Source organism: Meriones unguiculatus, chromosome 21 (genome assembly GCF_030254825.1).
Source record: "Meriones unguiculatus strain TT.TT164.6M chromosome 21, Bangor_MerUng_6.1, whole genome shotgun sequence".
Classification (NCBI taxonomy): Eukaryota; Metazoa; Chordata; class Mammalia; order Rodentia; family Muridae; genus Meriones; species Meriones unguiculatus.
Window position 1 is genome coordinate 28,286,619 of NC_083368.1, and position 27,744 is coordinate 28,314,362.

General features: G+C 38.8%; 1 protein-coding gene across 1 annotated transcript in view; it reads left to right on the plus strand.

Moving 5' to 3' along the window:
* Positions 1-5,425: 5,425 nt before the first annotated feature.
* Grm3 (glutamate metabotropic receptor 3) overlaps positions 5,426-27,744 on the plus strand; it is a 215,017-nt gene continuing 192,698 nt past the window's right edge. The window contains exon 1 of the mRNA XM_060373976.1: positions 5,426-6,373. The gene's annotated coding sequence lies outside the window, so the exon portion shown is untranslated. The remainder of the gene's footprint in view (positions 6,374-27,744) is intronic.

The window sequence follows — 27,744 nt, forward strand, 5'->3', positions numbered from 1 at the left end:
TTTGTCAGATGCCTGCTAAGATGTCAGCATGGCAAGCACTCAAGACAAGTGAATGGCACCAACACTCACTCCCCTTGTGGAGATTTCAGCCTCATGAACCAGATTAACACATTCAAACTTTTCCCTACATCCTCTTCCTTAGGATGTCTACCCTGTGGTTGTGCTCAAGTTGTTCAGCCATAGAGATAAGTTATTTTAATTTTTGAAAGTTTACTTGTTAATTCAACAACCTGTGTCTATTGGGATAGACTTTCCCCCTCACTATCACTTACACACACACACACACACACACACACACACAAACTTATAAATAGAATATACTTCCACAAGCCACAGAGAAATAAGAGGAAATACTGTAGCTATACTACTTGTCCAAATGAAGCACCCAGTTTGTGTGTGGATGACAAGCTATTCAATTACTCATGATTAGTGACACAAAGAAAAGGATTGGTTTTACTGAGATTTATTTTGTTGATGACCAAAAATAATAATGTGGTGATAGCTCAGTGGGTAAAGCACTGACGGAGAATATCTGCGGAATTTGGGTCCCCAGCACCCACATTAATTCTTCATAGGAGTGGTGGCCAGCCCAGAATCTGATCACTCAGGCTTGGGTTTCCCTAGAACAAGCTGGCTAGCTATACCAGATGATTTGCCAAGCTAGAAGTTCAAATGGATGAGATACTCTACCATCAATATATAAGTCAGACAGAGATCAAGGAAGACAGTCAATGTCAACTTCTTACCTTCACATGCCCACAAATGTATATCCACACATATGCAAAAACTTATACACACGTGAATACACACACATGGGTAAGATAATAAAGTCTCAAAGCAGACGTTTTAACAGAAAGTATTTTAATTTAAACATTTAGGTTTTAACCTACTATATTTTGGTTGTTACTGTACAATATTCAAGACAAAAAGGAATGAAAAAGCATAATAAATACCCAAGGCTTCTTTCCTTCCTTGTGAGAATTAAGGAAAGAAAAAAAAAAAAGAATTGGTTTGGTAGACAGCTTGCAAGATGATCTAAGTTTGACTTTCCAGAACACAGATAGGTCAGACACAGTAGTGAACATTTGCGTTCCTCCAGCAGGATGGGAGGCAGAGACAAGAGACACCCCAGAAGCTTGGGACCAGCTAGCACAAGAAAGGAAGCAGAAGAAGGAGACTGTCTCAAACAAGTGGGAAGGCAAGCACCAACACTCATAGTTGTCCTTGAACCTTCACAAACACACACAGACACACAAAGAGAGACAAAGAAAGACAAACAGACAGACACACACACACCACATCCAAACTGCAGATCAGTGTGTGACTATAAACCTGACAAGTGAGTCTAACAAAGCACCACAAAACACTTTTTCTCTTTTCCCATCACTGATTCTCTGTATTTTGCCAATGATGCTTGTTCTTATCTCCTTGAACATATTGCAAAGGATAGCACTTTGACCTTCTGAGGGTTCCAGATGAAATTTCCTTCCTTAATTATATTATGTGGGGAACTGGCTGAGATTTAGATGGAATAAGGCCCAATGCCAATACCTGTAGGACTTAAAGCCTTTCCGCTCAATCATTTCCAGAGGACAGCACAAGGAAGCCCACAGTAGGGCCCGACAGGTTCTTCTTTATGTCCATCCAGTATTTTGTGTCCCTCCCTTAATCAATAGCCACAGCTTTTGATACCTATGGGACGAAGAGGTCAGAGGTACAAAGTGTGAAGGGCCAAAAAAGAGTCTTTTTTTGTCCAGAACTGGTCTAGCATTGCTGTTCCCTGAGCTCAGCGGGTGTTCATGCCTGAGTTTCCTGAGTTTCCTTTGAAGAATCTTCAGCTATGGGAATCTCTCACAGCAGAATCTGACCTGATTCTGGTGATCTGTTCATGACTGGACACCTAGTACCCTACCCACTTCACCAACAGGCTTCTCCTACAGCCCTTTCTATACATTTTTAAAAAGAGACGCCCCCTCCAGACTAGTGAAGTATAAACATGAAGCCTCCTGAGGTAGGCTCACAAAAGCAGCTGAGCCTCAGAAAGCAACCTTCTTGGTCCTCAGCCTGGCTCTTTTGTGACAAGCATAGCCTGGAAGGCTTTACCACCACAGCCCTGTACCCTGCACACGTGATCTACAGGGATCCACAGATTTCCCACCATGCTCTTCTGGGAGGAATAGGGAAACATCTCCAACATCCAGTGAGCAGGATATCCATTTACATAGCACTCACCTTCTCTTCCCTCAGTCCTCTGTGAGGTGTAGCTAAGCACAGCATTTTATATTCCTCGGTAGTGAAGTAAAAAGCAGTCTATTGTAACCCTAATTCTAGGGAACATAACAAATGACTTCCTGTATAGTACAAACTATTATCGCCTTTTGCACCTATATATTTAAAATAGCTCTAGAAACTCTCTACTATCATTTGCTACCTCTCTCCATTTCCTCGATTTTTCCTCTTTTCCAGAGGATCCATGATGCTCCACTCAAAACCCTGTCAGCACAAAACACCTGACAATATTCACTTGGGAATATGGGAGTCTTGGCACCCCTTTGCCTTGCAGTTGTATTCAAAACAAGGATCAGAATATTTTCACTTTTATTGTGTAATAATAATTAAATTTAAAACCCTAAGGAGTAGGAACAATTTGGAAGGGGGTAAAAAAAATAAATGAGGGTTGCTTATAGTAAATTCATGACATTTTTGTGTGAGTCTACGATAGATAGAGAGATAGATAGATAGATATAGAATGAATAAATATGTATGTTTATTCACTGAGTTGGTCAGTCAGTAGTATCGCAGGTAAAAAGTTCTACAGAGAAAGGCAAAAAGTCACAGAGTAGGTGGAACAAATAAATGAAGGCTGAGGTAAAAAATATGCAAGTGGTCAGGAGGATCAGTCATTTGACAAGCCAAACCTGACTCTTTTGAGAAACAAGGTGAGGAGGAGAAATACAGCCACATGATGGTCACAAACTAGAAGTATGCAGTATAAACTGGATCCTTATCACCACACATGATCAAAATAACTACACATCTCTGGCTAACAGTAGAAATAGCAATGAAGTGATTGAGTCCATGGATATTTGTCATGGAGGACTGAATGCTAGTAACAGAGAAAAAAGGGACAAGAGGGTAGAGGGAAGTCTGTAATTAAAAATTATATATGGGCCCACCATTACTGGCAAAGATGGTATACTTTATGTATCATATTTGAATCAAAAATATACAAGAAGGCAGCCTGTTAACTGTCAAGAGTCATAGAAATATCATGACTAAACATTATTAATCACCCAAACAAATGTACATAAGTTAGTAAAGTTTAAAAAAATTAGTAAAAAAAAAAAAAAATCTAGAAAGAGTGGCCTGAATGCTAAGTATATGTTTGACTTGAAAAAAGATTTGATAAATATAAAAATGTTACACCAGAGCTACTTAAGGGTGTATGATAATTGATTAAAATGGAGCCCAGTAGAATATTTAAGGAGGAGGGGGGGAGATAAAGAACATACTGCTTAATCACCATGTCATCTACTCAGGAGCTAGTGTTTAGCTCTATCCCTGGAGAGTTTTAAGTCTTGAAATGCACACACTAACAAATAAACACTAAAAGCTGAGCTATATTACAGCCAACCATCTTTTTAGATCATAAAGGAAGCATGCAAGTTCAAGACTAATTTGTTTTAAATTAAGTATTCTATCTGCTCACCAATCCAAATGTCATTAGTTAACTACCAACCAGAGACTAATAGTCATAATTAATATTTATAGACTACTACTTGTAAGAACTAAACTTTGACATAATTCTAAGATGTGAGCAATTTTTCCTAGTTTATAGACTGCAAAACTGGAATGTGGTCTTTTTTTATTTTTTTAAGTTCAGTGTTAGAAGCATGTCAGTTAGGAAAGATGAAAAACTAAGAATTCAAATTCAAATAATGTGTGTCAAATAATTTCAGTATCCTCTTCATTTATCATTACTTTGTGGGAGGCAAGATGGGGAAGGAAAGAAATGTCCCATAAGATCGAAGTTTGGTTCCAGATTACTGATTCGTTTCACTATGTCAGCCTCTGCTCAGTGTAAGCCCCAGTGTAATACACATCCCACAAACAGCCTTACAGAGATGCAAGTCAGCCCAGGCATCAGCATTTCCTTTTTGCAAGCACAACAGCTTTTCTTTTTTTAATGAGATGCAAGCATGTGATTTCTTCTATTCTTATTATGGTAAGGTCTTACCAAGGCATGGTGATAGCTTCTGGAACATTCTAGAAGGGGACCCATATCTCCCACAATGGCATTCTAACACTATCCAAATCTTTCTCTTCTCCATTGTTCATGTCGTTGTTCCTTGGTGTTCATGAATCTATTGAGCAGAGATCATTAAAAGTTGTCTCACAAAGTTCTAAATAGGTTTGTGGTGAATAGCACGCTAAGTAATTATAGCAGATCACTAAGGGAAAGTTATTTTGCTTTCTTTCTGACGATTCTACTGAATTTCAGAAGTAAGTGTGGCTAGAATAAGTACTTCAAACACTACTATACAGAAACATTTTTTAATACATCCAAGTTTTTAGATTTAGCGGCACACACAATAGCTGTAATAAGCATGTGTGTCTTTTAAATATCACCATCCTAAAAGAACCGGCGGTAAAGCATTTCTGTAGTTTATAGCATTCTGTAGAATAGCTGGGTTACAAAAGAAAATAGCTGCTGAACAGTTTAGCATGAAATATTAAAGGATAATGTAGCGTTTAAAGCATTCTCTTTAATTGTGTCTGGCTTCATATAACTCAGTCCTTGGTTAATATAAAGTTAGTACATCGGGGTGGAAAAATTAATGAAATTTCAGTTTTGAAATTGAATACAATGCATTTCTAATCAGAGCATAGAAAGCTGGAGTTTTTTTTTCCTTTAGGATGCTATCTGTAGCTTGCAGTCTATTGAAGCTATTTCTGTGTGCTTTTTTTTTTCCTCCTTTGTGCCTACGTCACCGATTTAAGGTATTTATTTATTTAATTTTAAAAGGAAAGAAAAGGTTCTGTGAAGACCCTGCTAACCTGGAAGTAGGACGAGAGAAAGATTAGTTTGGTAATGGAAACGGGTAGCTCCAAGGGGCCAGTGTGGTTGTGCCGGAGGATAAGGAAAAAAAAAAAAAAAAAAAAAAAAAAGACATTATCTCAGCACTTCCCTAGAATCTTTTTCTGCCTAAGAAATTTGGGAGAATGCGAAAAAGCAGCAGCCCAGCATTCTTGAAGGGGCGTGGTTTCTCTCAAGGGGCTGTCCAATCGAATTTCTTCAGAGGGAGCTATCCCGAGAAGATTGATGAGCGTTGCTAGGAAACAGGAGCGTCTCCCTCCCTGCTGACCCAGAGATGGTGCTGCACAGGCCTCCCCAGGGGCTCTCAATGTGCAGTTGAACCGCGTGTGGGGCAGAGCTTGCGTACGGGTCCTCCCGGGTTCGCTCGCTCGCACTGCTCTGTCTTTCGCTGTCTCCTCCAAGTGTGGTCAACCCTTCACACAGGGACCGCGGGAGACTTCTTACTAGGAATGACTGTCGGTCCCTGCCCACTCGCGTGCCAGCAGCCTTAGCAGATCTTCAAAGTTGGAGCCACCTCCCTCTCTACCTCCCCACGCCCCTTCACGCCACTGCTCCGAAATTCACCGACCTTCGCATGCATTGCCTAAGGGCTGCAAACCTTAGGGCAGAGAAGCCAGCAGCCCCGCCGGGCTTTCTGTATCGTAAAGCTCGGGTCTAGGTACAGTAGCTCACTAAAGACTCTGCAGATACACCCCTATAAACGGAGGGAAGAAGGGGGAGGGAAAGGAGGAGAGAGGAAAGGAGAAAGAGAATGAGGAGAGGATGTCAGAAGGTCCGTGCCTCTCTGCTTGAGTCCCAATTAGATGCGACTGTTTCAGCCTGGCCAAGGTGAAGGAAAGTTGCCTCTGAGCCTAGGAAGTGGGTTTGGCTGTAAAGAGCAGGAGGGCGACTGAGCTCTGAAGATCCCCTCCCTTCTGCTGAAGACCACTGGGTCCCCTTCTTCCCAACCTCCTCCTGCTCTTCTCCTCTAGCCCTCCCTTTTCCCACTCCTCCTTGACTCGGAGGCCTGGATGCTGGGCCACTGGGCAGTGGTCCAGCGCGCAGCCGGGCGGGGGCGGGGGCAGGGGGCACTGTGACAGGAAGCTTCGCGCACAAGTTGGCCATTTCAGGGACAAAATAAGTTCTCCCTTGGATTTAGAAAGGACAAAGGCGGCAAGCTCCCTCTTTTGTGTCGGATGAAGAGGACCAACCATGAGCCGAAGCCTGGGTGCAGGCTCACCGCTGCCACTACCACCGCGGTCAGCCTCTGTTCCTGCCAGGAGTTGACGGCGCTAGGTAAGCAACCCCGAGAGGGACGTGTCCCTCCGGAGGGTGCCCAGCGAGGGCGCAGGAGCTTGGGTGCCGCGTGGGGCAGGCAAAGCGAGGAAAGTTGAGGCAGAGCACGGACCGGTCTCTACATATGTGCCAGGGGTGGAAAACGTGGGTCACAGGAGCGATGTGGGTGTGCGTGAGATAGAGTTTGTGTGTGCGCGCGCTACTGTCCCTCCAGGAAGAGGCCGGTTTCAGAGCAGAGATTTGCGGCCAGGGAGTGAGAGGTACAGGGACTAATTAGAGAGACAGGTCTCGTTCGCCAACTGCCTCCATCCAGCCCAGAGCTGGGCTCAAGATTCCTTTGCTTGGGGGGTGGGGGTGGGTTATAAGGCTTTGTGCAGAGGAACCCTGTGATGTGTGGCTGATACGCTGGTAGTTCCATGTGGGTGTGGAGGTTGCCAGGCAAGGTGGGTAGCGGCCAGCAGGACCCCCGGGTGCTGCCAGAAAAAGCTCCGCAGCCAGAGGCAGACAGAGGTTCACCCACCACCGGCAAACATGCTTGGAAATCAGACCTAATTCGCTGCCCTTTGCTCCTTTTTGACTTGAGCCAAGAAGAAATTCAAGAGCCAGACTCAAAGCCTATCTCCCCCTGGATCCTGTTCCATTTTCTTATCTGTCAGTGAGATAACTCGGAGAGGGCGGGAGATCCGCGTTCCAAAAATAGGCTAGGTAATATATCCAATAAACTGATTTCTTAGGAATTGCTCTTAGATCTCCTTCTAGTTTTCCCGGGAAGTAACAAACATGTAAGGGTCTCTTAAAGGTGCAATACTTTCAGAGAACTGTTTTAAGGATTGAACGCCTGCTCTCAAAACAGAGTGCTGCAAATTGTGGAGGCAAATGAAACTCCACCTTTCTCAAGATGTGTGGCCACAGAGTCAACTAATTTACTTATAAAGTAGTTCTACTCTTCTTTAAACAGTAATGCATGTGCTATAGATACACTGAATGTATATATACCCAATGTAATCTTTTGGCACAATGAAAGTTAAGATTTTTATGAGTTTAGTGTTTAAGCACCTTAGGAGTCGGTTACTTAAGAGTTTCTTTGCTTGGATTTGGGTTCCTGGTTCCCAGGACTGCTTTTTTAGCAACTTTGTTTCAGGGTGGGGAGAGAGATCATCACTTTGGAAATACTCATTTACCTGTCTCAATATCTAAATTAGCTCTGGTTTATCTGATCATAACTTCGGGATGCTAGTTGAACTCTGTTATATGTATAAAAGGCATTTCCCAAAATATCCACATTTCCATTACACTAGATGTTGTGGATAACAATCTACCAAAGATATCCAGGAAAGACATCTGGTTTATCTGATCAGCTGTTAGTATTCTGTACTTCTATTTGCCTGTTTTTTTTTTTTTTCTAAAAGTAGTCCAGTATAACTTGACAATCTAAAAGCTAATGTGCAGCAGACCTTAATTAAGAGGCATTTTAACTTTGTAACAGTAATGGCTTAGTTTGCGAAGATTCCCCACACCTGTAGGTTTGAGCTGTCCACACCTTCCGGTTCTAAATGCCTATCAAAAGTACATAGATGTTTTGAATGGACATGCCCTGAGCTCTTTTGGTTTACAGGCTAAGTGGTACTTTGGGTGATCATGATGCAAAACGGCAAAAGAAGAAATTCTGAAATACATTCTAGCACACATAAAACAAAGAAAACTGATCTGTGTTTATAAGGCCTACAATAATATGACAAGAAAACTTTGTATTATTAAGTCCAACCTCACTCATGCCTCAAAATGCTGAGGACATCTGTTTCAGTAAGCTAAACCCTTACCATAAAATATGAAAGTTAATTCATTAAAAAAACACCTTTGTCAGTGCACAAAGGATAAATCTACTGATTTAAAGTGTATAGTGTTTCTCAATTATGTCTTAGTCTACTGATTACAGATGGAAAGATTACAGTTATTATAAATAATATATATAGATATAGTTGTGATGTGACTTACTCATGTATGTATGACAGCTGTATTTGAAAGGTGCTAGTATACATATTGGGGGCAGTGGAAACCTTGCTATTTATTTCAAGATTGCCTAATATCAACAACACTTCTCTTATTTTATGTCGTTGAAATTAAAAATTGGTAAGCTCAACAAATGCAAAATTAACACACACAAAAAAGAGTGATCTTTTTCTGTTATAACCAATATCTCTGTTGAATGAAAGATCTAGGCCATCCAAAGGTCATCTGTTTCATTTCTCCACCTCATGACAGGTGATCAATAGGAAACACACCGTTAATCTAGGATTCTCTAGTTTTATAAGAGTCATAACAATAATAACTTACAACTTCCCTGAGAATAGTCTCCTCATCTGTGGGCACTAACTTTATTTTCAAATTAAATGATCCCTTCTTTCTGTCCATTCTCGTAAGCATGAGTCCCCAAATGAGCCAAGAGCCTTTATGGTAGCAGGTATCAAGATGTAGCCTAGGAATGAAATGTTTTGATTTGTTTTCTGTACTCAACATCATCTCAAGAACCCATTAAAAAAAAGGGGGGGGGAAATACCTAATTTCTTTGGACAGTAGAGGAGGGCAGGTTACATTTCTACGGGGTAGAATATAGACAGAGCAGTAGGGGATTATTTGTCTTTCCCAGAGCCAATTCCAAACAGGGGTTGATGCTTACACACAGTTGTCTCCCTTGGCTGTTTTATGCTGAGTTGATTGTTCATTCCCACTTCTTTTGAGACTCTGCTAAATGTATCCAATTCTGCATTAGATGAATTTGTTCAAATTGCTCTCAAGAAGCAGAGTAAAATGATAGAAGATTATTTACCCAGACTAAGCACACAAAATGAGTACAATCGTAGTAACTGAGACCACACACCGCCATTAGAGCGTCCTCCTGCCTCCCCTAATGTAAGCTGGGTCCCCACAGCATCAGTGTAGTCTGGAGTGCTCTCATCCAGTGTCTTTCTAAATGGCTCATGTAATGACTTCTTCCAGAGTTTTTGAAACACTATTTCATACTGTAATGGTTCTATTAAGAATTTTGTGATATTCAAACGAATTCTTCCACGATTCTGATTTATCCTTATCCTTAACTCCTTATCTTTTACTCCTTCAGGCTATTCCATTCTCTTGTATTATTTAAGGTCATCATCTGATATTTATACAGGACTTGTAAAATTCATGGCAACATAAGAGAGCACACAGTGCCAAATCCACATCTTTGTCCAATAGTATGTGTTTTAGGCTATTTACATGCATGTGTGTGACTCTATGTCCTCATCCTTTATCTGATTAATGTCAGAGATAAGAAATTGTCTTCCCTAACATTAGTGACCTATGTGAATATCCAAATGATCCTTTCCATGTAAAGTTCTGAGTGGTTGCACATTTATGAAATATTTTCATTGAAAATTTGCTGTCACCACTCACACTACAGGGGAGTTTTGTGACATGCTCTTCTGATGCTCCAATGAGCTCCAGAAGCTGTTGTCATGTAAATTCCACTACCAAAAGGAAAGTGGTTTCCATGATTAATAGAATGTGCTGAGAATGTCATAGTGTACCTAAGATAGTTGTGTGTGAGCACAGCACAGAAGTTCTGTTAGTTCTGTTTCTAGTGGCCACTTCATACTGATACAAACTAAAACATCCAGAATTAAGAACATATTATTCAGTGCTCTGTTATCATGAAAAGTAAGCTCACATCATGCATATACCAACATAAAGTATATTTAGGCTTATATGGAAGAACCATATGGGAAGATTACTTTAAAAATAAGAAGCCTGAAATAGCCACCGGGGAGTGGGGGGGGGACAGGATTTTATTTTGTCCACTTAAAATCTGGTCCCAAGGCATCCGTGTGTTGGCTTCTCTAAGATTCTTTAGCAAATTTCTTGGTAGCCTCACTCTCCCACTCAACTGTTTCTCCCAGTCCCCAGGCACTGAAATGCAAGATTTTACTAGACAGTAGAGGAGCGAATGAGTAGGAAGTGCCTCTGAGGTACGCTTTGCAAATATAGAAGATGGCTGTCTCTGAGTGAGGTGGATCAGCAGCCAAAAGCAGAGTGTGCTGCTATCCTCACACCTTATTGGCCATGAGACTGCACACAGAAACATCCACTCAGAAACAATAGGGAGAAGGGTCACTGCAAAACTAACTCTATTTTTAAGGGCAGTGAGATGGGCTGCATGGAGCAAAGCAATTTTTAAGTCAGAATACTCCCTTCTGAAGTCCTAAGAGGTTTGTACAGTGCCATTCATCCCATAGTGGTGAGTACCCTCAAAATGATTTTCCTTAGAAACAAAGGGAAAAATCAATTTTCTTGGTATAGGAAAAGTAGGCCATTAATGTATTTGTGATTTCACCCTGGCACCAGAGAGGCATTCTAAGGAGTGACACTCTGCATAGACTGTATTTTCTTATCAAACCAGCAGTCCTGCTATACAATTGCAAAGCTGCACACCGTATTTTAAGGGTACAGATACACTTAGAAAATTTTCAGGTATAATGTACACCGAGTCTATACCGAGATACCATGTTTCCCAACAAAGCCACATATGTAGATGATAGCTCCAGAAAAAGTATAAGCAGCCCCCCAGTTGAGTTTCTTGTCAGAGTGTACATTTATTATCATTCCTTTTTTTGTTACCAAAAGAGTCATTTGGGCAAGCATAATAGTCACCAAACGTATAATAATTTTCAAAACCCTGATGCACAGTTTTCAAAAACTTATAGCTAATATATACAGCACAGGAACTCTAAGACTATAAGAATATCTATACCAGTGATAAGTTTTAAAATATATGGGGTAGTTTTGATGAAACTCTCTTAAAAGAAAGAACACAGCCAGAAAAGTCGGCTCTTAGCAAAACAACCGGTGAAAAAGTATTTACTAGCAGCTGTTATGAACAAAATATGATTTAGGGTATGTAGTGAGGACACAAAAGTGACAAAATATGAACAGAAACTTTCTAAGCATATACGCAGTTGAAGCTGCTCAAAAACTGAATTAGAAATTCTTGATTAGAAACGAATAAGGAGTTAAGGAGATTTTTTGGTCCAGAAGAGCACTTTCATTCAAACACAAGGACCTGAGGCCCACCCCCAGTAGTCACACAAGAGCCAGCTATGACAGCACGCACCTGAAATCCCAGAGCTGAGAAGGCAGAGACAGGAGGATCCCACACACTTTCTGGCCAGCCAGTGTAGCCAAAGGGGAAGGTCAGTATTCAGCGATAGACTATTTCAAAACGTAGAGCTGTGAAAACTTTAAGGAAGACACCAGACATAGATCTCTCACCTCCACACATGTATCCATACATGTGTACACACACACAACTAAATTAACACCAGCACATATGTGTGCACACATACTTACAAACAAAAGAGTTAAAATAGAGCTGTCAAAATTATTAACCAAATGAAGACACTGGCCTCCTTCATTTAACATTTTAATTTGGATTTAAGACATGCATACATATAGACATTCTCTGTCTCTCTCTCTCACACACACAAATGCTCTATAGAAATACTGTGCTATATTCTGTATGAAGACAAAACTAATGGCATGTCCTAATAATAGATACTTATTGACCTGTTGCCCTGTTGGAATAAGTTTACCTTAACATAGCAAGGATCGTCTGGTTTATAGTTACAAGAAGTCCTAAGATGTTTAAACAGTGACATTCATCCCATAGTGGTGAGTACCCTCAAAATGATTTTCCTTAGAAAATGAATCAAGAAGATACTGGGAGCCCTTTTAACAGAAGAAATGTTACTCCTGTCAGAAACAGGCATTCACCCAGGTCCCAAACAAAAATCCAAATCTATTCTAACCCCATGATAAACTTTGTCAATTATATTGTAAAATATATTCCCACCCAGATTATGTTTCCTTGTTGTGCTTCTTTTCATTCATAAGTCTTTTTTGAGATCAAATGAAGGGACATGCTTCCAAAGGATGTAAAACAAAGAGCAATGAATGGGACTCAGGAAAGGTCCTACAGGCCAAGGCATCATCTACCCCTAAACAGAACCCTTCCCCAAAACAGGAAAATATGGTGAAAGAAATAGACTGAAACATTAATGATAATTAAGTATATATAAGAAAAATCAGAGAATTGGAACTCTCTAGGAAGATGATAGATGTGTTAACAAGCTGAAAAAATACCAGCTCTGAAAATATGAAAGAAATAAATTTCCTGGATCTGAGTTCAATGAAAATCACCATCTCACAGAAATACAGTGACAAAAATACCATCTCTGAAAGAACCAGGAGGCTTTTCTGCTCAGTAAAGACTAAATGTTCCTGTCAGTCTTCTCTTACAACCTAATTATTTCCAGGTAAGCAACCTGGAAAAGGTGTTCTGTAGACTAGCAAAACTTTGAAATGTCTTTGCCAGACTGGAATAGTAACAGTTCATCTTCACATAATCTCAGTATTTTTATGTACTGGAGCATTTGTCTGTAATCTATCTAGCAGCCTGCAAATGAAAGAATTCAGAGATTCTCATGTTTTAGCACACTAAGATTAAGAAATATAAGTAGCCTGATCAATCTGTGAGACTGCCCTATAAAACTCAAATTCTTTGAGAGGAGTGCTTTCTCACAAACCAGAAACCAGTTCTCTTGCTTGCATAGATTTATACCTATTGTCACACACTAAAGGCTTGAAGTATGAGTCTTACCCAAAGATGTTTCTCAGATTTGTGCTAAGATATTTTTATAAACAGAAAGAAAGAAGATTAGAAGGAAATAAGAAGGAAGGGAGGAGGAAGGAAAGAAGGAAAAAGAATGGATATCCCAGATCTGTCCCTCCATCTGGAGGAAGCTGGTTTTTTTCGATTGTTAATAATAGAGAGCAGATAAATTATTAGTAATATTTTGTATTTTACTTAGCAGTTTCAAGAAACCATGTGTTAGTGAATACAACATAGTGGAAACTGCTTTCAAAAATATGTCAAAATACATGCCAATTTGAGAGATGGCAGTACAAGGTCAGAAACAGTTGGAATTTGTATCTGCCTCAAGGAGAAAATGAGATCTGAAGAATATAATTAACTGTTTCTATTTTGAAACACATTTTTTTTTCTGCAAAAGCAGAGACCCTCTATTTGCTGATTCCTTAATCCCAGTGATTTCTGTCATGTTTGGGAATAGTGATGGGCAGGCCCACACCTCACTTCAGCACTGATAAGACACAATGTGAGACTCAGACACATTTGTCTAATGACCAAGGCCTGTCCTTTGGAAAAACACTTAAGGAATATTTAAAGCTCTACTATCTCAAACTATCTCTCCTGACATCTGCCTTGGTTCATGAAATTCTCCAATTTTTAAGCTGTAGCATCACATTCAAAAAGTACGAAAACATACACCTCCAAAGCTATCTAGTGTACATAGTCTACAAAAGACTGAATCGTCAGGGTTGTTTTCCAGAAAACTAACTTCACCAGTTTGGTAGGGATGTTTCAGGAATATGGAGTTTTGCGTTCTGTGGATCTGGCTTCATAAATGCTCAGCTTTTACTAATGTGAGACAATACCATCACTTGAACAAATGAAGCTTTCCAAGAAAAAGATTAAGTGGCATACAGCATGCACCTTCCCCATGTTTCTTCTAAGATCCTAACTTATGCCTTGCTGTGTGGTGTGGAAAGGAAACTGGTGGTGCCTCAGATGAAAGGACTTGGAGTGCTCGGGAGGAAGAGACAGAATGCCAGGACCAGCCTCTGTCCTATCACACAAGACAATACCCTGACTTTGACAATCACCTCTTCAGCAAATAACACTTAACAAAGAATGGCCCGCAAAAGCCAACATCAGGATCACTTAGACATGAAGACTGTTGGCCAGACACAGCCCAGACTAGTGTAATCAAATACAGTTGGAACTTGAGTTAAAGAATCTACATATTGGCTGAGCTTCAGATTATTCATGAGAAAAATGCAAGTTTGAGAAGCATTCCTCAATTAGTCTGCTTAGGACACCATATTAAAGCACTGCAGTGGCAAACAATTCTGGACGCTGAGGTGTCCAAGGTCAATTTACCAGCAGATTTGCTGTACATCTTCTTTTCAGGTAGGATGCTATTTTGCTGTGTCCACACAAGAGGAGGAAGAAAGAACTCTGTTCTTATTAAGACACTAGTCCTGTCAACAAGAACTCAGGTATAGTATAGGCCTCATTCAAGTCTATCTCCCAAAGACCTCATCTGTAGAAACCATCGCAATGAGGGCTAAAGATTTAGCATATGAATTTTGGAGGTACTCAAATATTCAGTACAAATCAATTTAGCATGGAATGATGGTCCTACAGAGAATGTTCTGTGAACTGCTTGTACCAAATGATTCACCACATCATTCTAGTATAATTGGATTAACCAGTTGTCTAAATTCTGCAAGCTGAGCATTTATTAATTAAGCTCAACTAATAAAGCAGTTTCAATGAGTTATATGTGTAGGCTGACTGTCCAGAAATCTATTCTCATTACAAAGGCATTTATTCTGTTACCTGTAGCAAATCTTTATAAAATATATAAACACTTACAAGGCATCATCTTTTTTTATAAAGGTTTTACATTAGAAAAACCTCTCCCTTCACTCTGCAATTTTTACTATAATGCTGAGTTATTATATAAAAGAAAAAAAAACACAGACACTTTAAACAATTCATTAGTGAAAACATTTATTTTCTTTCTTTCTTTCTTCCTTCCTTCCTTCCTTTTTTTTTTTTAAATAGATCAGAAACCTGACTTGCTTCTATGCACTTCAAACTGAAGTTGTCTTTATGGCTATATTTTTGTAATCTAAAGGACATGGTAAAACATTGTTTTGTCCAATTCCCCACCTCCTCCAGATTTTCAGGGCAGCAAGAGTGTCTAGAACCTCATTTGGCAACTTAACATTTTCCACTCAGCTTCTACTGCATTCAAGTGAATGGTTGCTTAGCTGAGGTTGGCAGAGCTCACAATGATAGCTTCCTTAGCAGCACTGAGAACCACATGGGAAAAATGCTGAAGGGAGAATGATGGATGGGCTGCAGAGGGTGGAGGGGCCTCAGACTGGGCCACTAGGTTCTGGTCTCAGGGAGTCTTCATAACTCAGCCTACACTCAAATTCATAAATGGGGCAACAGAGAAAGTCAGACCTCCATGCTTTCAGACATTTTTAAAGTCCAAGACTCTCAGACATCACAGTGTTTACCTACTATAATGTACACTGTGGCTCCTGCAGAGCCTGGCTTTCTTGACCTTTTTTCTTTATGGTTAAGGTAATCTTAATAGGAGCCTCCCTATACATCAAGCTTTGTATACCTAAAGGCAAAAGCCCCATCACCATCCCTAACCATTTCTTTCCTTCATATTTCCCAATCCCAACAAGGCCTCACCTCCTAATACTGCCATTCTCTATGAGCCTATGAGGGCTATTTTTTAATTAAAATTTTATTTTTTGTATTAATTATAGTTTATTCACTTTGTATCCCAGCTAAAGCCCCCTCCTTCATTCCCTCCTAATCCCACCCTTCCTCCCTCATCTCCTCCCCTTCCGTCTGACCCTAGCTTATCAGGTCTCATCAGGATTGGCTGCATTGTCCTCTGTGGCCTGACAAGGCTGCTATGCCCTCATGGGGGGTGGTGAATTCATACCAAGACACTTAGTGATACAGAATTCTTGCCTAGCAAGAAGCCCCGGGTTCAATTCACAAAAGCATCCTCCAATGGGAGTATCTTGATAAATAGCTGGTGTTTCTCTTCCATTCCTAGATTTTCAAACAACTAAATGGAAAATCATCACTTAAAAATAACTTCCTTGCGATCTTTCTCAATACCAACATCTGCTTTCTGTTTTCACCCAAGATAGGCTTTGTATATCAGTGTAGTCACAACTTCATTTTGAATGTATTTTTCCTCCTCCTTTCTACAAACCTATAGTTAAATCTAATTTCACAGTCATCAAAGTCTATGATGTTTTCATCTGTCTTATCAAAGTTTTATCCAAAACATCTAACAGTCTTATACAGGCCCAAATAATAAATTCTGTTTTGGCAGGCATAGAGTATTCGACAGAATAATAAGCAAGTCTAGTTTTATTTCTTCCTTCTTATTTAAAATTAATTTGGTAAAATATACTTGAGGAATAAAATAATGGGAAACTTTACCTACTAAACAGTCTTCATTTAAAAAAAAAATAGTATGCCTAGACCAATAGGATGATTGAAACTTTGAACACTACAGGTAAATATTTTCTTCCTGGCAGCAGGAGCTGTCATGTTTGCATTCAAATCTAGAAAAGAAAGCTTATGTGCTCTCAGGGGTCATCATCAGTGCTTCTTGGTAGCTGTTACTGACTCAGGCTCTGACTTCTGCAAAACTGGGATCGGAAGAAGATGATAGAGTATGGGATAGAGATAAAGAAGGGGTAGACGGAGTATGGGTAGGGGGGCATGGGGGGCAGTTCTTACCTGCCAGTCTTCACACATTCTGTGACACTATATTTTTAAGGTCAAGCACACAAGCATGATGAAAATTCTTTTCCACTGCTGAGGGTTCAGTACCTAAGGTCTCCTGGCACCGTTTTCTTTTGTCTGATCACAGCTCCTCAATCCTTGCTCCTTCAGCAGTCCAGGTCACATGATTCCCATTCTTGGGGTCTTAGTGTCCATCCAGGCCTTACTTATGGGCTCAGTTCCTTTCATTTACATTCAGTCTACAGGAAGTACTCACACATTTCTTCAGGAAAACTCTTAAGCATGAGGACCTAGCTGATGTATCATTACCTCTTTATTCCTGAGCCTCTACTATACCAGCTATGTAGCTGGTGCTTTTTATCTCCTCTGTATTTCCCAGACTGGAAACAGCATTAGCCACTGTTATAATTCCTGTGGGTTTTTGATCCTCAAAAGCATTTCATAATGTTCTCTTCTTAGGACACAATAAAAGACATTACAATTACTTCCTTAGATATTTTTCCTGCTTTGCTGAGGAGACCAGGAAAGGTACTAGTTTTGCAACAAATGCTTATTGAACATCTGTGTTTAGTACTACATGTTAAAGTTAAAAAAAAAAATTCAAGGGTTTTTTTTTTTTTAGAAAAACATATCATTATAATTTTTAGTATTAACACATGTATAGTATACAGATTACAGGGTCTGGTGCCATAGTCTCACACATCCATACTTTATGTATCAAGGGTATCCATCCATTTTACTACTTTCCAGGACTTACCAACCCCTAAAAGTTCTTTTTAATTTCTTTAAGAAAATAAGAAGTGAGGGCTAGATAGACAACTCCACGGACGAGAGCACTTCCTGCTCTTATAGAGGACCAGAATTTAGTTCCCAGCACCCATATGATGGTTTACAACCACCCATAACTCCAGTTCCAAGGATCCGATGTCTTCTTCTGACCTCTGAGTGACTAGACACACGTATACATAAAAACACTCATACACATATTTTAAAAGTACTCTAAAATTATGATACAAAATTGTAATTGTGTCCAATTTTTAAAGACATTTTATATGGAGATTGCTCTATCAAGGCTTATGTAAATCAGAAACTAGAAACTTAAGAAGATTTTATCTTCCTGATCAGAATCATCTCCAAGAAGGCAGAGACATCTTATAACCTTTTATATAAGTAAATCTAAAATAATAATTGGAACATACAGCAATATTTAATAAATATTTCATGAGTGAATAAATTCTATTTTTAATTTTTAAATTTAATCAGTATGCACATTCCATGCTGAAATATTAATGTAATTTCTGCCCTTCATGTGTTGTACTTTAAAAATAAGAATTGTTACATTTTTAATTTCAATCCACAAATTATACTATCTTCCTGAAGGCATTTTGCATCTCAAACAAAATAACTTCATATGAATATTTTAAAATGTCATGAAAAAGTGACATCAATCCAGTGGAGAACATCCTTAAGTGTCTGCTACTTTCAAGGCATTAGGTGATGCATTGAAGTCAGAGAGAAGAGTACCTCGCTATGCATGTCCAAGGAACACGAAGTCTCACAGGAGAATAGCAACACATGCAAATGCAAGTATGGTAATAGGAAGGTTGAATATCTATGCTGTGAGGGCAAGAGGGTCATGAGACTTCTTTTTAACATAACTAGGGAAGGCATCATGGAAATTTTGCATGTAGATCCTGGACCCTGAAAACTTGTTCCGATCTTAAGAAGGGGCTACTCTGGGCCTATGTGTAGATGGCAAATGCTTGGGATTTCCTTGCATGTTTTGTTTTCGCTAACGGATAGGGCATGTGAAGGGTCAATGTAGAAGGTAAGGCTCTCATACAAACTGAAACAGTGGGTAAGATTTTTCCTGTAGGCAGAGAGGAACCACTAAAGGCACTTGAGCAAGGAAATCTGAAAGCGCACTATGAAGATAAATATGAGGAAATAAAGGTTTGGGAGGCAGGGAGATGCGCTGGCAGGTTATGGCAACCCTCCAGGTGAGAGGTAATGATGGCCCAAACTAGGGCAGTGGCAATGGGAATAGGAAGCATGAAATGAATCTAAAAGACATAAAGATGAATAGTGCCTCGTAGGTAGGAATTAGCTGTTGAGTGAGAAACACCAGCCAAAACAATTAAGCTAATCATGTGCCCTTTCAGCAATAGAAAAGAGCATGCTGTATCAATTCTCTTGTTTAATAAAGAAAAAGGGAGGCTATTTAAAAAAAAAAAGAAATCCATCAGGAAGTATGTCAAAGAAAGATGTGTGTAAGATGAAGGCCAATGGCTGCAGCACACAGATGTAACGTCAGCACCTAAACTCAATATAGACAGTCACCTTAGTCTTTCCTCGGGGCTCTGAAAAGAGCCACTCTCAGGCATATGAGCCTCTTTGTCATCAACTTCCTGACTATAGCAAAATAAAATAAAATAAACAAAAGAAAGCAAGCCTTCTAAAAATACAAGTCAAGATGTTACTCCCTGCTGAAAACTCTCCAAAGAGTTTTCATTGCCCTTAGGATATTCATAACATTATTTACGGCTACGTCATGGTATCGGGTTCTTTTTCCCTCACCCTGCCTGTTGCATTCTACAACCACTTGCATTGCTGTCTTCCTTGTTCCTCGACACCCCCTCCCCACAGGGTTGTAACCTTCCACTGACTCCCTCCTGTCCCTCCGTCAGGCTCTCTTAGTTCTGTACCCATCCTGTCCTCCCAAACTGTAGTAGGTTAGTCCTTCCTGGATTGCACACTTCAATCTCCCTGCGTCCCTTTCTTCACGCTCAGCTATAATTTATCTCACCACTGTAATGCGACTGCTTATTCACAGGTGCATCTCTTTCTCCCAGAAGAGCTAGTACTACATAGCAGAAAATCGATACATATTTATTGAATAAACACAGTAATGGTTAATTAAATCATTCTGGGGCTCATTTTACTTCTCTTTAACATTGTGCTATTGAACTTTGGTATTTCTTCTTGCCATGCAATTCCTATAAGTAAACCTTGTCAATAAAAAAGAATTCAGCATCGCAAGATTGAATCAGTAGCCGTTATACAGTAAAATAAAGTGATTGCCAGATGTAAATTTAAATTTAAATTGCTATCCGACTATTCAGGTTACTAATAACAGTCAGAGATGTTTGTTGATTCTTCAGCTGCAACTCTGCTGACATTCTATCTGTCTATTTCACTTTAAACACTGAGGTATGAAGAATGAGAGCTAGAGAGAAGTAACTATAAAAACTAAGAAGTTGAGTGAATGTTCCAAAAAAAAAAATTGTCCGATTCCAGTCATATTTCCTCCTGTTCAGTTTTTTTAAGGACAAAAGTACATTTCATAAATTTTCATGGAAATGAATTCGTAAATCACATTTCACCATGCTAATGCCAACTAATAACACCCCAAGGTGTTCCGCTTAGTGCCAAGTCTGTCTCAATAGTTCTAAAAGTAAATGAGTGTTTTCACATACATGTTTTATACGGTGCTCTTAGGACCACGAGAAAAACATCGTAAACAATAACTTTTATCAAGTGCTTAGAGTAGGTGTGTTTGCACACATTGCTATTCTAACTCCACAGGCTCATTTAATCCTCACAATTAACTCCGAGCTGTAGATGTTATCATTCCGTCCATTTTACAGAGGCAGAAACGAAAGCACATGTTGATCTAGACCAACCGCTTGAGGCCAGAGCTTGTGAACTTGACTGGCTGAATGTGCCATCCCTTTCTGTGAAAGCATCTCAACCCTAGAATGTAAAATGGGCAAACAATTAGAATAATGATCTTATTCCTTGATTAAAAATGAAAAACAGCTAAAAGATATAGTGATCCTGAGTTTTAAAAAATTTGCTTAGAACTTAAGTAACAACACATGCTGGAGAGGATGTGGAGAAAGGGGAACCCTCCTCCATTGCTAGTGGGAGTGTAAACTTGTACAACCACTTGGAAATCAATCTGGCACTTTTTCAGACAATTAAGAATAGTGCTTCTTCAAGATCCAGCCATACCACTCCTAGGCATAGATCCAAAATATGCTCAAGTACACAAAAAGGACACTTCCTCAATCATGTTCGTAGCAACTTTATTTGTAATAGCCAGAAGCTGGATGTCCCTCAGTTGAGGAATGGATGCATAAATTGTGGTACATCTACACATTGGAATTTTACTCAGCAATTAAAAACAAGGAAATCATGAAATTTGCAGGCAAATAGTGGGAACTAGAAAAGATCTTCCTGCATGATGAATCCCAGAAGCAGAAAGACACACAGGGTATATACTCACTTATAAGTGAATAGTAGACATATAATATAGGATAAACATACTAAAATCTGTACACCTAATGAGAGCTAAGCAAGAAGAAGGATCCTGGGTAAGATGTTCAGTCCTCATTCAGAAAGGCAAGTGGATGGACATCAGAAGAGGGAGAAAACAGGGAACAGGAGAGGAGCCTACCACAGAGGACCTCTGAAAGACTCTACCCAGCAGTGTATCAAAGCAGATGCTGAGACTCATAGTCAAACTTTGGGCAGAGTGCAAGGAATCTTGTGAAAGGAGGGGGAGATAGGAAGACCTGGAGGGGACAGGAGTTCCACAAGGCAAGCAACAGAAACAAAAAATCTGGGCACAGGGGTCTTTTCTAAGACTGATACTCCAACTAAGGACCACGCATGGAGATTACCTAGAACCTCTGCATAGATGTAGCCCATGGCAGCTCCGTGTCCAAGTGGGTACCCTAGTAAAGGGAACATGGACTGTCTCTGACATAAACTCAGTGGATGGCTCTTTGATCACCTCAAAGAGCAGCCTTTGAGGGGAGAGCAGCCTTACCAGGCCACAGAAGAAGACAATGCAACCAGTCCAGATTAGACCTGATAGACTAGGGTCAGTTGGAAGGGGAGGAGGACCTCCTCTAGCAGTAGACTTAGAGATGAACATGGGAGGAGATGAGGGAGGGAGGGAGGGACGGAGGGAGGGAGGGTGCTACAGCTGGGATACAAATGGAATAAACTGTAATTAATAAAAAATTAATTAATTAAAAAAATAGCTTAGAATTTGATTGGTGTTATTGAAAACATAATTAACTGTCTATGTTTTAATTTGATTCAAACATTTTCCAATTTCAGTAGCATGGGAGTCAGGTGATCTAAAAGAACCCTTTTTAGTGCCTGGTTTCTTTATTTTTTACTTACGATTTTCTTTTGAGCTCTAATATTTGTCTATCATATGAAAATGTTGTTTGTTTGTTTGTTTGTTTGGCTAAAAATATAAACAAGGAAAATGTAAGAGATCCGAGGCCTCACATAATTTTTAAAAGACAATATAGTTTGTTTGTTTTTAAACAGTGTCTTACTACAGCAAATGTTTTCTATATTTTCCTGAGGAAAAAATGAAAAATAATTAAAGCAATTAAAAATTATTTATATATTAGGTAAGGGGAGAAGTTTTGAATTTTATTATTATTAGTAGTAGTAGTATTGTAAAAAAACAAAATTGATGCATAGATGAAGTTATTTATGAAAAAAAAGGAATCTTCATCCAGCTATCCCAACAAGTACATTTACATGTCGCTAAGCCTTTAATTGATTTATTAAACCGAGCTTACAAATCAAAAAGGACGAGGTTCTGAGGAGGTAATTACAGGAATACAAATCAGGAGAGGCAACTTTGAAAGAATAGTAATTCCCCTTCTTGAAACTGATCGTAAGTCCCTAGGAGGTGAATAGAACAGCCTAAAGCAGCCCTTTCTCTCCATTCAGAAGTGATCATGAATTAATTGTGCAGTTTAGCCAAACTTTGTTTTTCTGTGTATCCAAGGAGAAGATTTCTCACGGACTGAGAATCTTTGCTTATTTGTAACATATACTCGGTATTTAGAGATAGTACTTGACACCACAAGTGCTCACTGGAAAGCCCCAATTCCCCAAACAAACAGACAGGGTAAAGGAACTAAATAGTCTTCCAGCAAAATGAAGAGAGAGAGAGAGAAGAGAAAGAATGTTTTAGAAGCTTTATGGAGATAAATTGGTTTTAAACAGTCTCAAAGATCCTTATTGACGTCAAAAAGCCTGATGATAAAATCAAAACTCACCCATCAATGAAAGCTGTAGCACATGCGCCTGCATTGACTTGATTATAAAAGCACTTACTATAAATTTTATCTATCTTTGAGCATTAACTGGGCTATGCAGCTACAGCAAATATGAGCATTTACTGATAAATTTCAACACTTCTACTTATTAATTTTTATAGTAAAAATAAAAGCATAGATTTCTGACTTAACCAAATAGGGAAATGTTATGTGTGGGCATACCATTTCAGTTAACTAATTAATATTAAATGTACCTTGTTGATTTTCATCTATTCTGTTATTCTCCTGTTCCAGGGGGATAAATTGAGCTCATATGTCAAGCCTGACACTATTGTAAATAATTAGGATAGAATGACAAAAAAAAAATCATAGGCTTCTATTTGCAATATTAAAACTATTCATACTCAAATTAGAAAAGAAGTGTAAATTCCACCATTGCTCTTTATCTACTAGTTCAAAAAAAGGTGAGAACTATCTATTTAGGAATGGACTTCGGGATTCCCTGAAATCATGAATGGAGGGAGGCCTAAAAGTTCCACACTACTGACAGATGGTGACCACAAAGGAATGGAGTCCTTAATAGCTCGTGACATGTAAAATTCTTCTGTTTAACTCAGTATACTTTGGCACATATAGCTGTTCTTCCAGAAATGCTTATTCTTTTCATATATTTGTGGGTCAGACTTGTAGTCTGTGCTGGTAACCAAAAGTATGACCTCAAAGAGTTCATGGTCAACTTGAGAATAATTATAGAAAGTATGGTATGTGTAGAACTAACTTGCTAATTATAAGCACAACATAATTAAGAAGATATTCATCTTTGGGTGGATGACACCTAAATGAACATCAGTACAAAGTCCCAATTTATTTCTAATATCAGAGATCAGACCTCTACTCTTGCCTGATGCGTCTAAAACAAAAAGGGGGAACTGTAGAGAGCTGCGGAATGCTGTGCCTTAAAGATGGAGCTGGTTTCTGCCTTCCACCTTCCGGATGGTGAGTGCTCTCTGTCATGAACAATTCCACATTTGGCTAAGGCTGAGGATCTGGCTTGCTTCCATGTATGTGGACCTATCTGCATTGCCCACATGGCACGCTGGGGTTGGCTACCCAGAGGCTATTTAAGCTGTGGGCTGGCTTTCCCCAGGGTCAGATGATTGTTCAAGGTTCCTGAATAAACTGCATTAAAAAAAAAAAAAGAAGATATTCATCATCATCTAGACTCAGAAAAAGTTTTCTCATGTTCTTTCCTTAAGGTTAGAAAAAATGTATCATTATGAAAATGAAGTATTTTGAAATGACTTTTAAAAAGTTTGCATTCAAATACTACTGGAAACATGGAAGGGAACTATCTAGATTTTCATAGTAAAATAAGTTTGCTTGTCAATGTTTTTCTGAAAATTACAAGATGTATTTTTTAATGGCATCAAAAACATGAAGTAATTAATAAGTCAAATAAAGTAAGAAATCACCATAGCTAGTAAAGTGACTATTATAACTCTTCCATAAAGTGAAATAAGCCAGTAGAGTTATATCTAATATTATCAATAAATATGAAAATAATTTTATTTGTTAATTAGCCATAGCTTTTAACTAGCAATTCCAAATTTAATGATATAACATTAATTATATATTAACAGATCACTTTATGAACAAGATAACTTGGGCTAAAAATATAAACAAGGAAAATGTAAGAGATTCGAGGCCTCACATAATTTTTAAAAGACAATATAGACAACTAATGTTTTAATTTACTAGGTAAATTAAAGGTACTATGTGCCTTGCAATGTTACTCAGATCCAATATAACAATAAATATAAATATATATAAGGTAATACACTTGGCAGGTATCTATTAAGCATTAATAACTAGTAGTCAGTGAGATAAATGGCAAGCCTAAATTGACAAGTAGCATGAAGACAAAGAAAAGAACTTCCTTTTTCAGAAAAAGAAAAGCTGTACTGGGGTTAATATGGGACAAATTAGGTGAGAAATTTGATGGGATCAAGGTGTTTGTCATCATGAAAGTCCCTGGAAGTTACATAGAGTAGGGTCATAGAAAACTAACTGGAAGGCTGATGAGAAAGCTGGATTTCAGGAATTAGGGACAACTGTTCATGCACTGAGTGTTTTTTTTTTTTTTTCCAAAGGCTGACAAATAAATGAAATACCACGAGGGAAATACAGATCAAAGGAAAGTCAATAAATATTTTTTAAGTTTGACTGGATTATATGTGGTATGGCTCCCTGAAGATGAGATTGAGCAAGTAGTATTGGGAGCACATGAAAAAGTATGATAAATCAAAAGATTTTTATAAGAGGTTGTTTATAGTGTCTTAACTTTAGAATAACAATAAGCTATATAACATTCTGACTGTGAGAAGCTTTTTACCTAGAGGGAAACACGGTGATTCATCAAATATCTCAAAGAATATACAGTTACAAATGAAACACATGTCGAGAGAGAGAGAGAGAGAATGAGAGAGAGAGAGAGAAGGAAATGCAATGCTTGGAGAGTTTAATGCCACAGAAAATGGACTCCCATCAAAAACGAGAACTGGAGACTAGAGAGGTGTTTTAATGTACTGCTTGCTTGGCAACCATCGACATCTATGTTCAAGTCCCCAGCACCAGCCTAAAAAGCTGGACACGGAAACACACATCTGTAATCCCAGAACTTTGAGAGCAAAGCAGATGCCTGATGCTCGGGGACCACCATCTAGCTAAATTAGTGAGCTCCTGCCTCAGGGAGAGACTCTGCTTCATAATAAAGTGAAAAGCAAGTGGAAAAGGCGTGAGATGTTCATCTCCGGCTTCTACATGTACAGGTGAACATGCATGACACACACACACACACACTCGTTACAACTGAATACATAAGAGTTGATGCCATAAAAAGGACATGAAATCAAGTTGTATTCAAAGGAACGGATAGGCAGGATCCGTATCATGTGGAAGGAGAGAAGCTTAAAGACGGGAACACAGAAGAGTGGGCGGCAGTGTATGTGCTTTATACTGAAAGCAATAAGAAACCATTTAAGCGCCTGGGAAAGGAAGGTGGTCATTCATTCATTCATTTGAAATAATGATGTAACATTCTCAGAAATGTGAAATATGAAGTGGGTTGAGGGATCAGAATGGATACAAGCAGATTTAAGTGATTGTCACAGAGTACAGAAAATCATATGTAGGGAAGAGTTAACAAGTGGATCATTTCATGAAAAGAAAATTTAGTAATCAAAAGCAGAAAGTAATTTGATGAGTGAAGCGTGGGTAATGCGTAGTAGTTTGACTTCTGCACAGGTGTTTGTGACCTAGGCAATGATCCTGTCGAGCAAAACAGCACTGAAACCCATTTTTAAAAAGAGAGCTGGAGATCACTTGTATATTAGAAGTGCAGATCAGATTCTAAACATTGCTTATCTCAATTGTTTTTGATACTCTAAGAAGAAACAAGTCATTGTTGATGAATGCCCATTGTGTCTTAGGGATTTGGGAACAAAGAGTGCATTCAAAAGCTATGTTAGGCTCATCCAAAAGAAATGACAAAACCCTCTCTACCCAGTACAGCCTGCACAACTCTGGTGCAAACAGATGAAGGTGACATTTGGCTCAGAAGCCCAGAGAGGGTGATTCACCATTACAACTACAAGATTCAAATGCATACTCTTAACACACTGTGCTAGTGAAACCAAAGCCACCCCCTGTAGCATCAATTTTACCCTGACTTGAACCTTCTAGAATTGGGAGGCAGTGACAGCATGGGCTTGGGAAAGTCTGGATTCTTTCATTTATACAACAGCAAACAATTTCTTTACAAATCTGAGTTTTCTTCTTATTTTTCAGCTTTCTGGAAAGAACAGCTAAAACTAATTTAAATCTTAGAACGTAAAAGTTTTATTTCAGGCATCACTATTGATTGTGGTAACTGAGAAAGTATACTTAGAAAGATATATTTTTCATTAGTCAAACTATGTCTAGTAAATGAGGAAATATATTGTACATTAGTTCTATTTTCTCCCACTATTGTCAAACTACGTTTGAGAAAGAATCGTAATGAAGTAGGGGAGTCCCATACTTAGTGCTGGAAGAAAATGTTATAAATCCCATGACTACCTCTTATGACATAAAGCATCCTGGAAGATGTCAGAGATTTCTCCAGTTTTCCTCAAAATTTTGTTCAGATCATGGAAAGTATTAACTATAAATGTGTCCAATAAGGCTTGGCACTTGGTAGGTCTTCATTAAATTTTAATGGAAACCTACTAAGGCTGAAGAGAATCTCCACCTACAGCAGAGTTCACAGCTATATTCGCCTTTGCTCTAATCATGACATGACAGTATCTTCCAATCAGCCATATTAATTCAACTCCATTTTTATAATCAATATGGATTCTAATTAAAATGCTCCATCACTCAATGCTTTCAATTTATCCTTATGGAATTTTAGATCTTACTGTGAATTGCACACTTTTCTCCATAAATCATCTTATGTATTTTTCTGCTTGTGAAAACTACATGTGAGATCTAAAAATTATGGAAATGAGACTTTCATATTAATTATTTCTTGGCATTAGAAAGCAAAACAATGCAGAAAGAGTCCTGGCTGTCTTTATGTCAAATTGCTGTAGCTTTAATAACTTCTGCACCGCAGAGATTACAAAACTGATGCGTATTTTTAAATGTTAACTCAAAGTGTCAGACGGTTGCTTATATTCGGAAAAATCTTAAGAATAAATTTGAGGACAACACAGCAACGCGGGCTGGTGGACATATTTTCTGTCATTCACACTTTATGAACACTC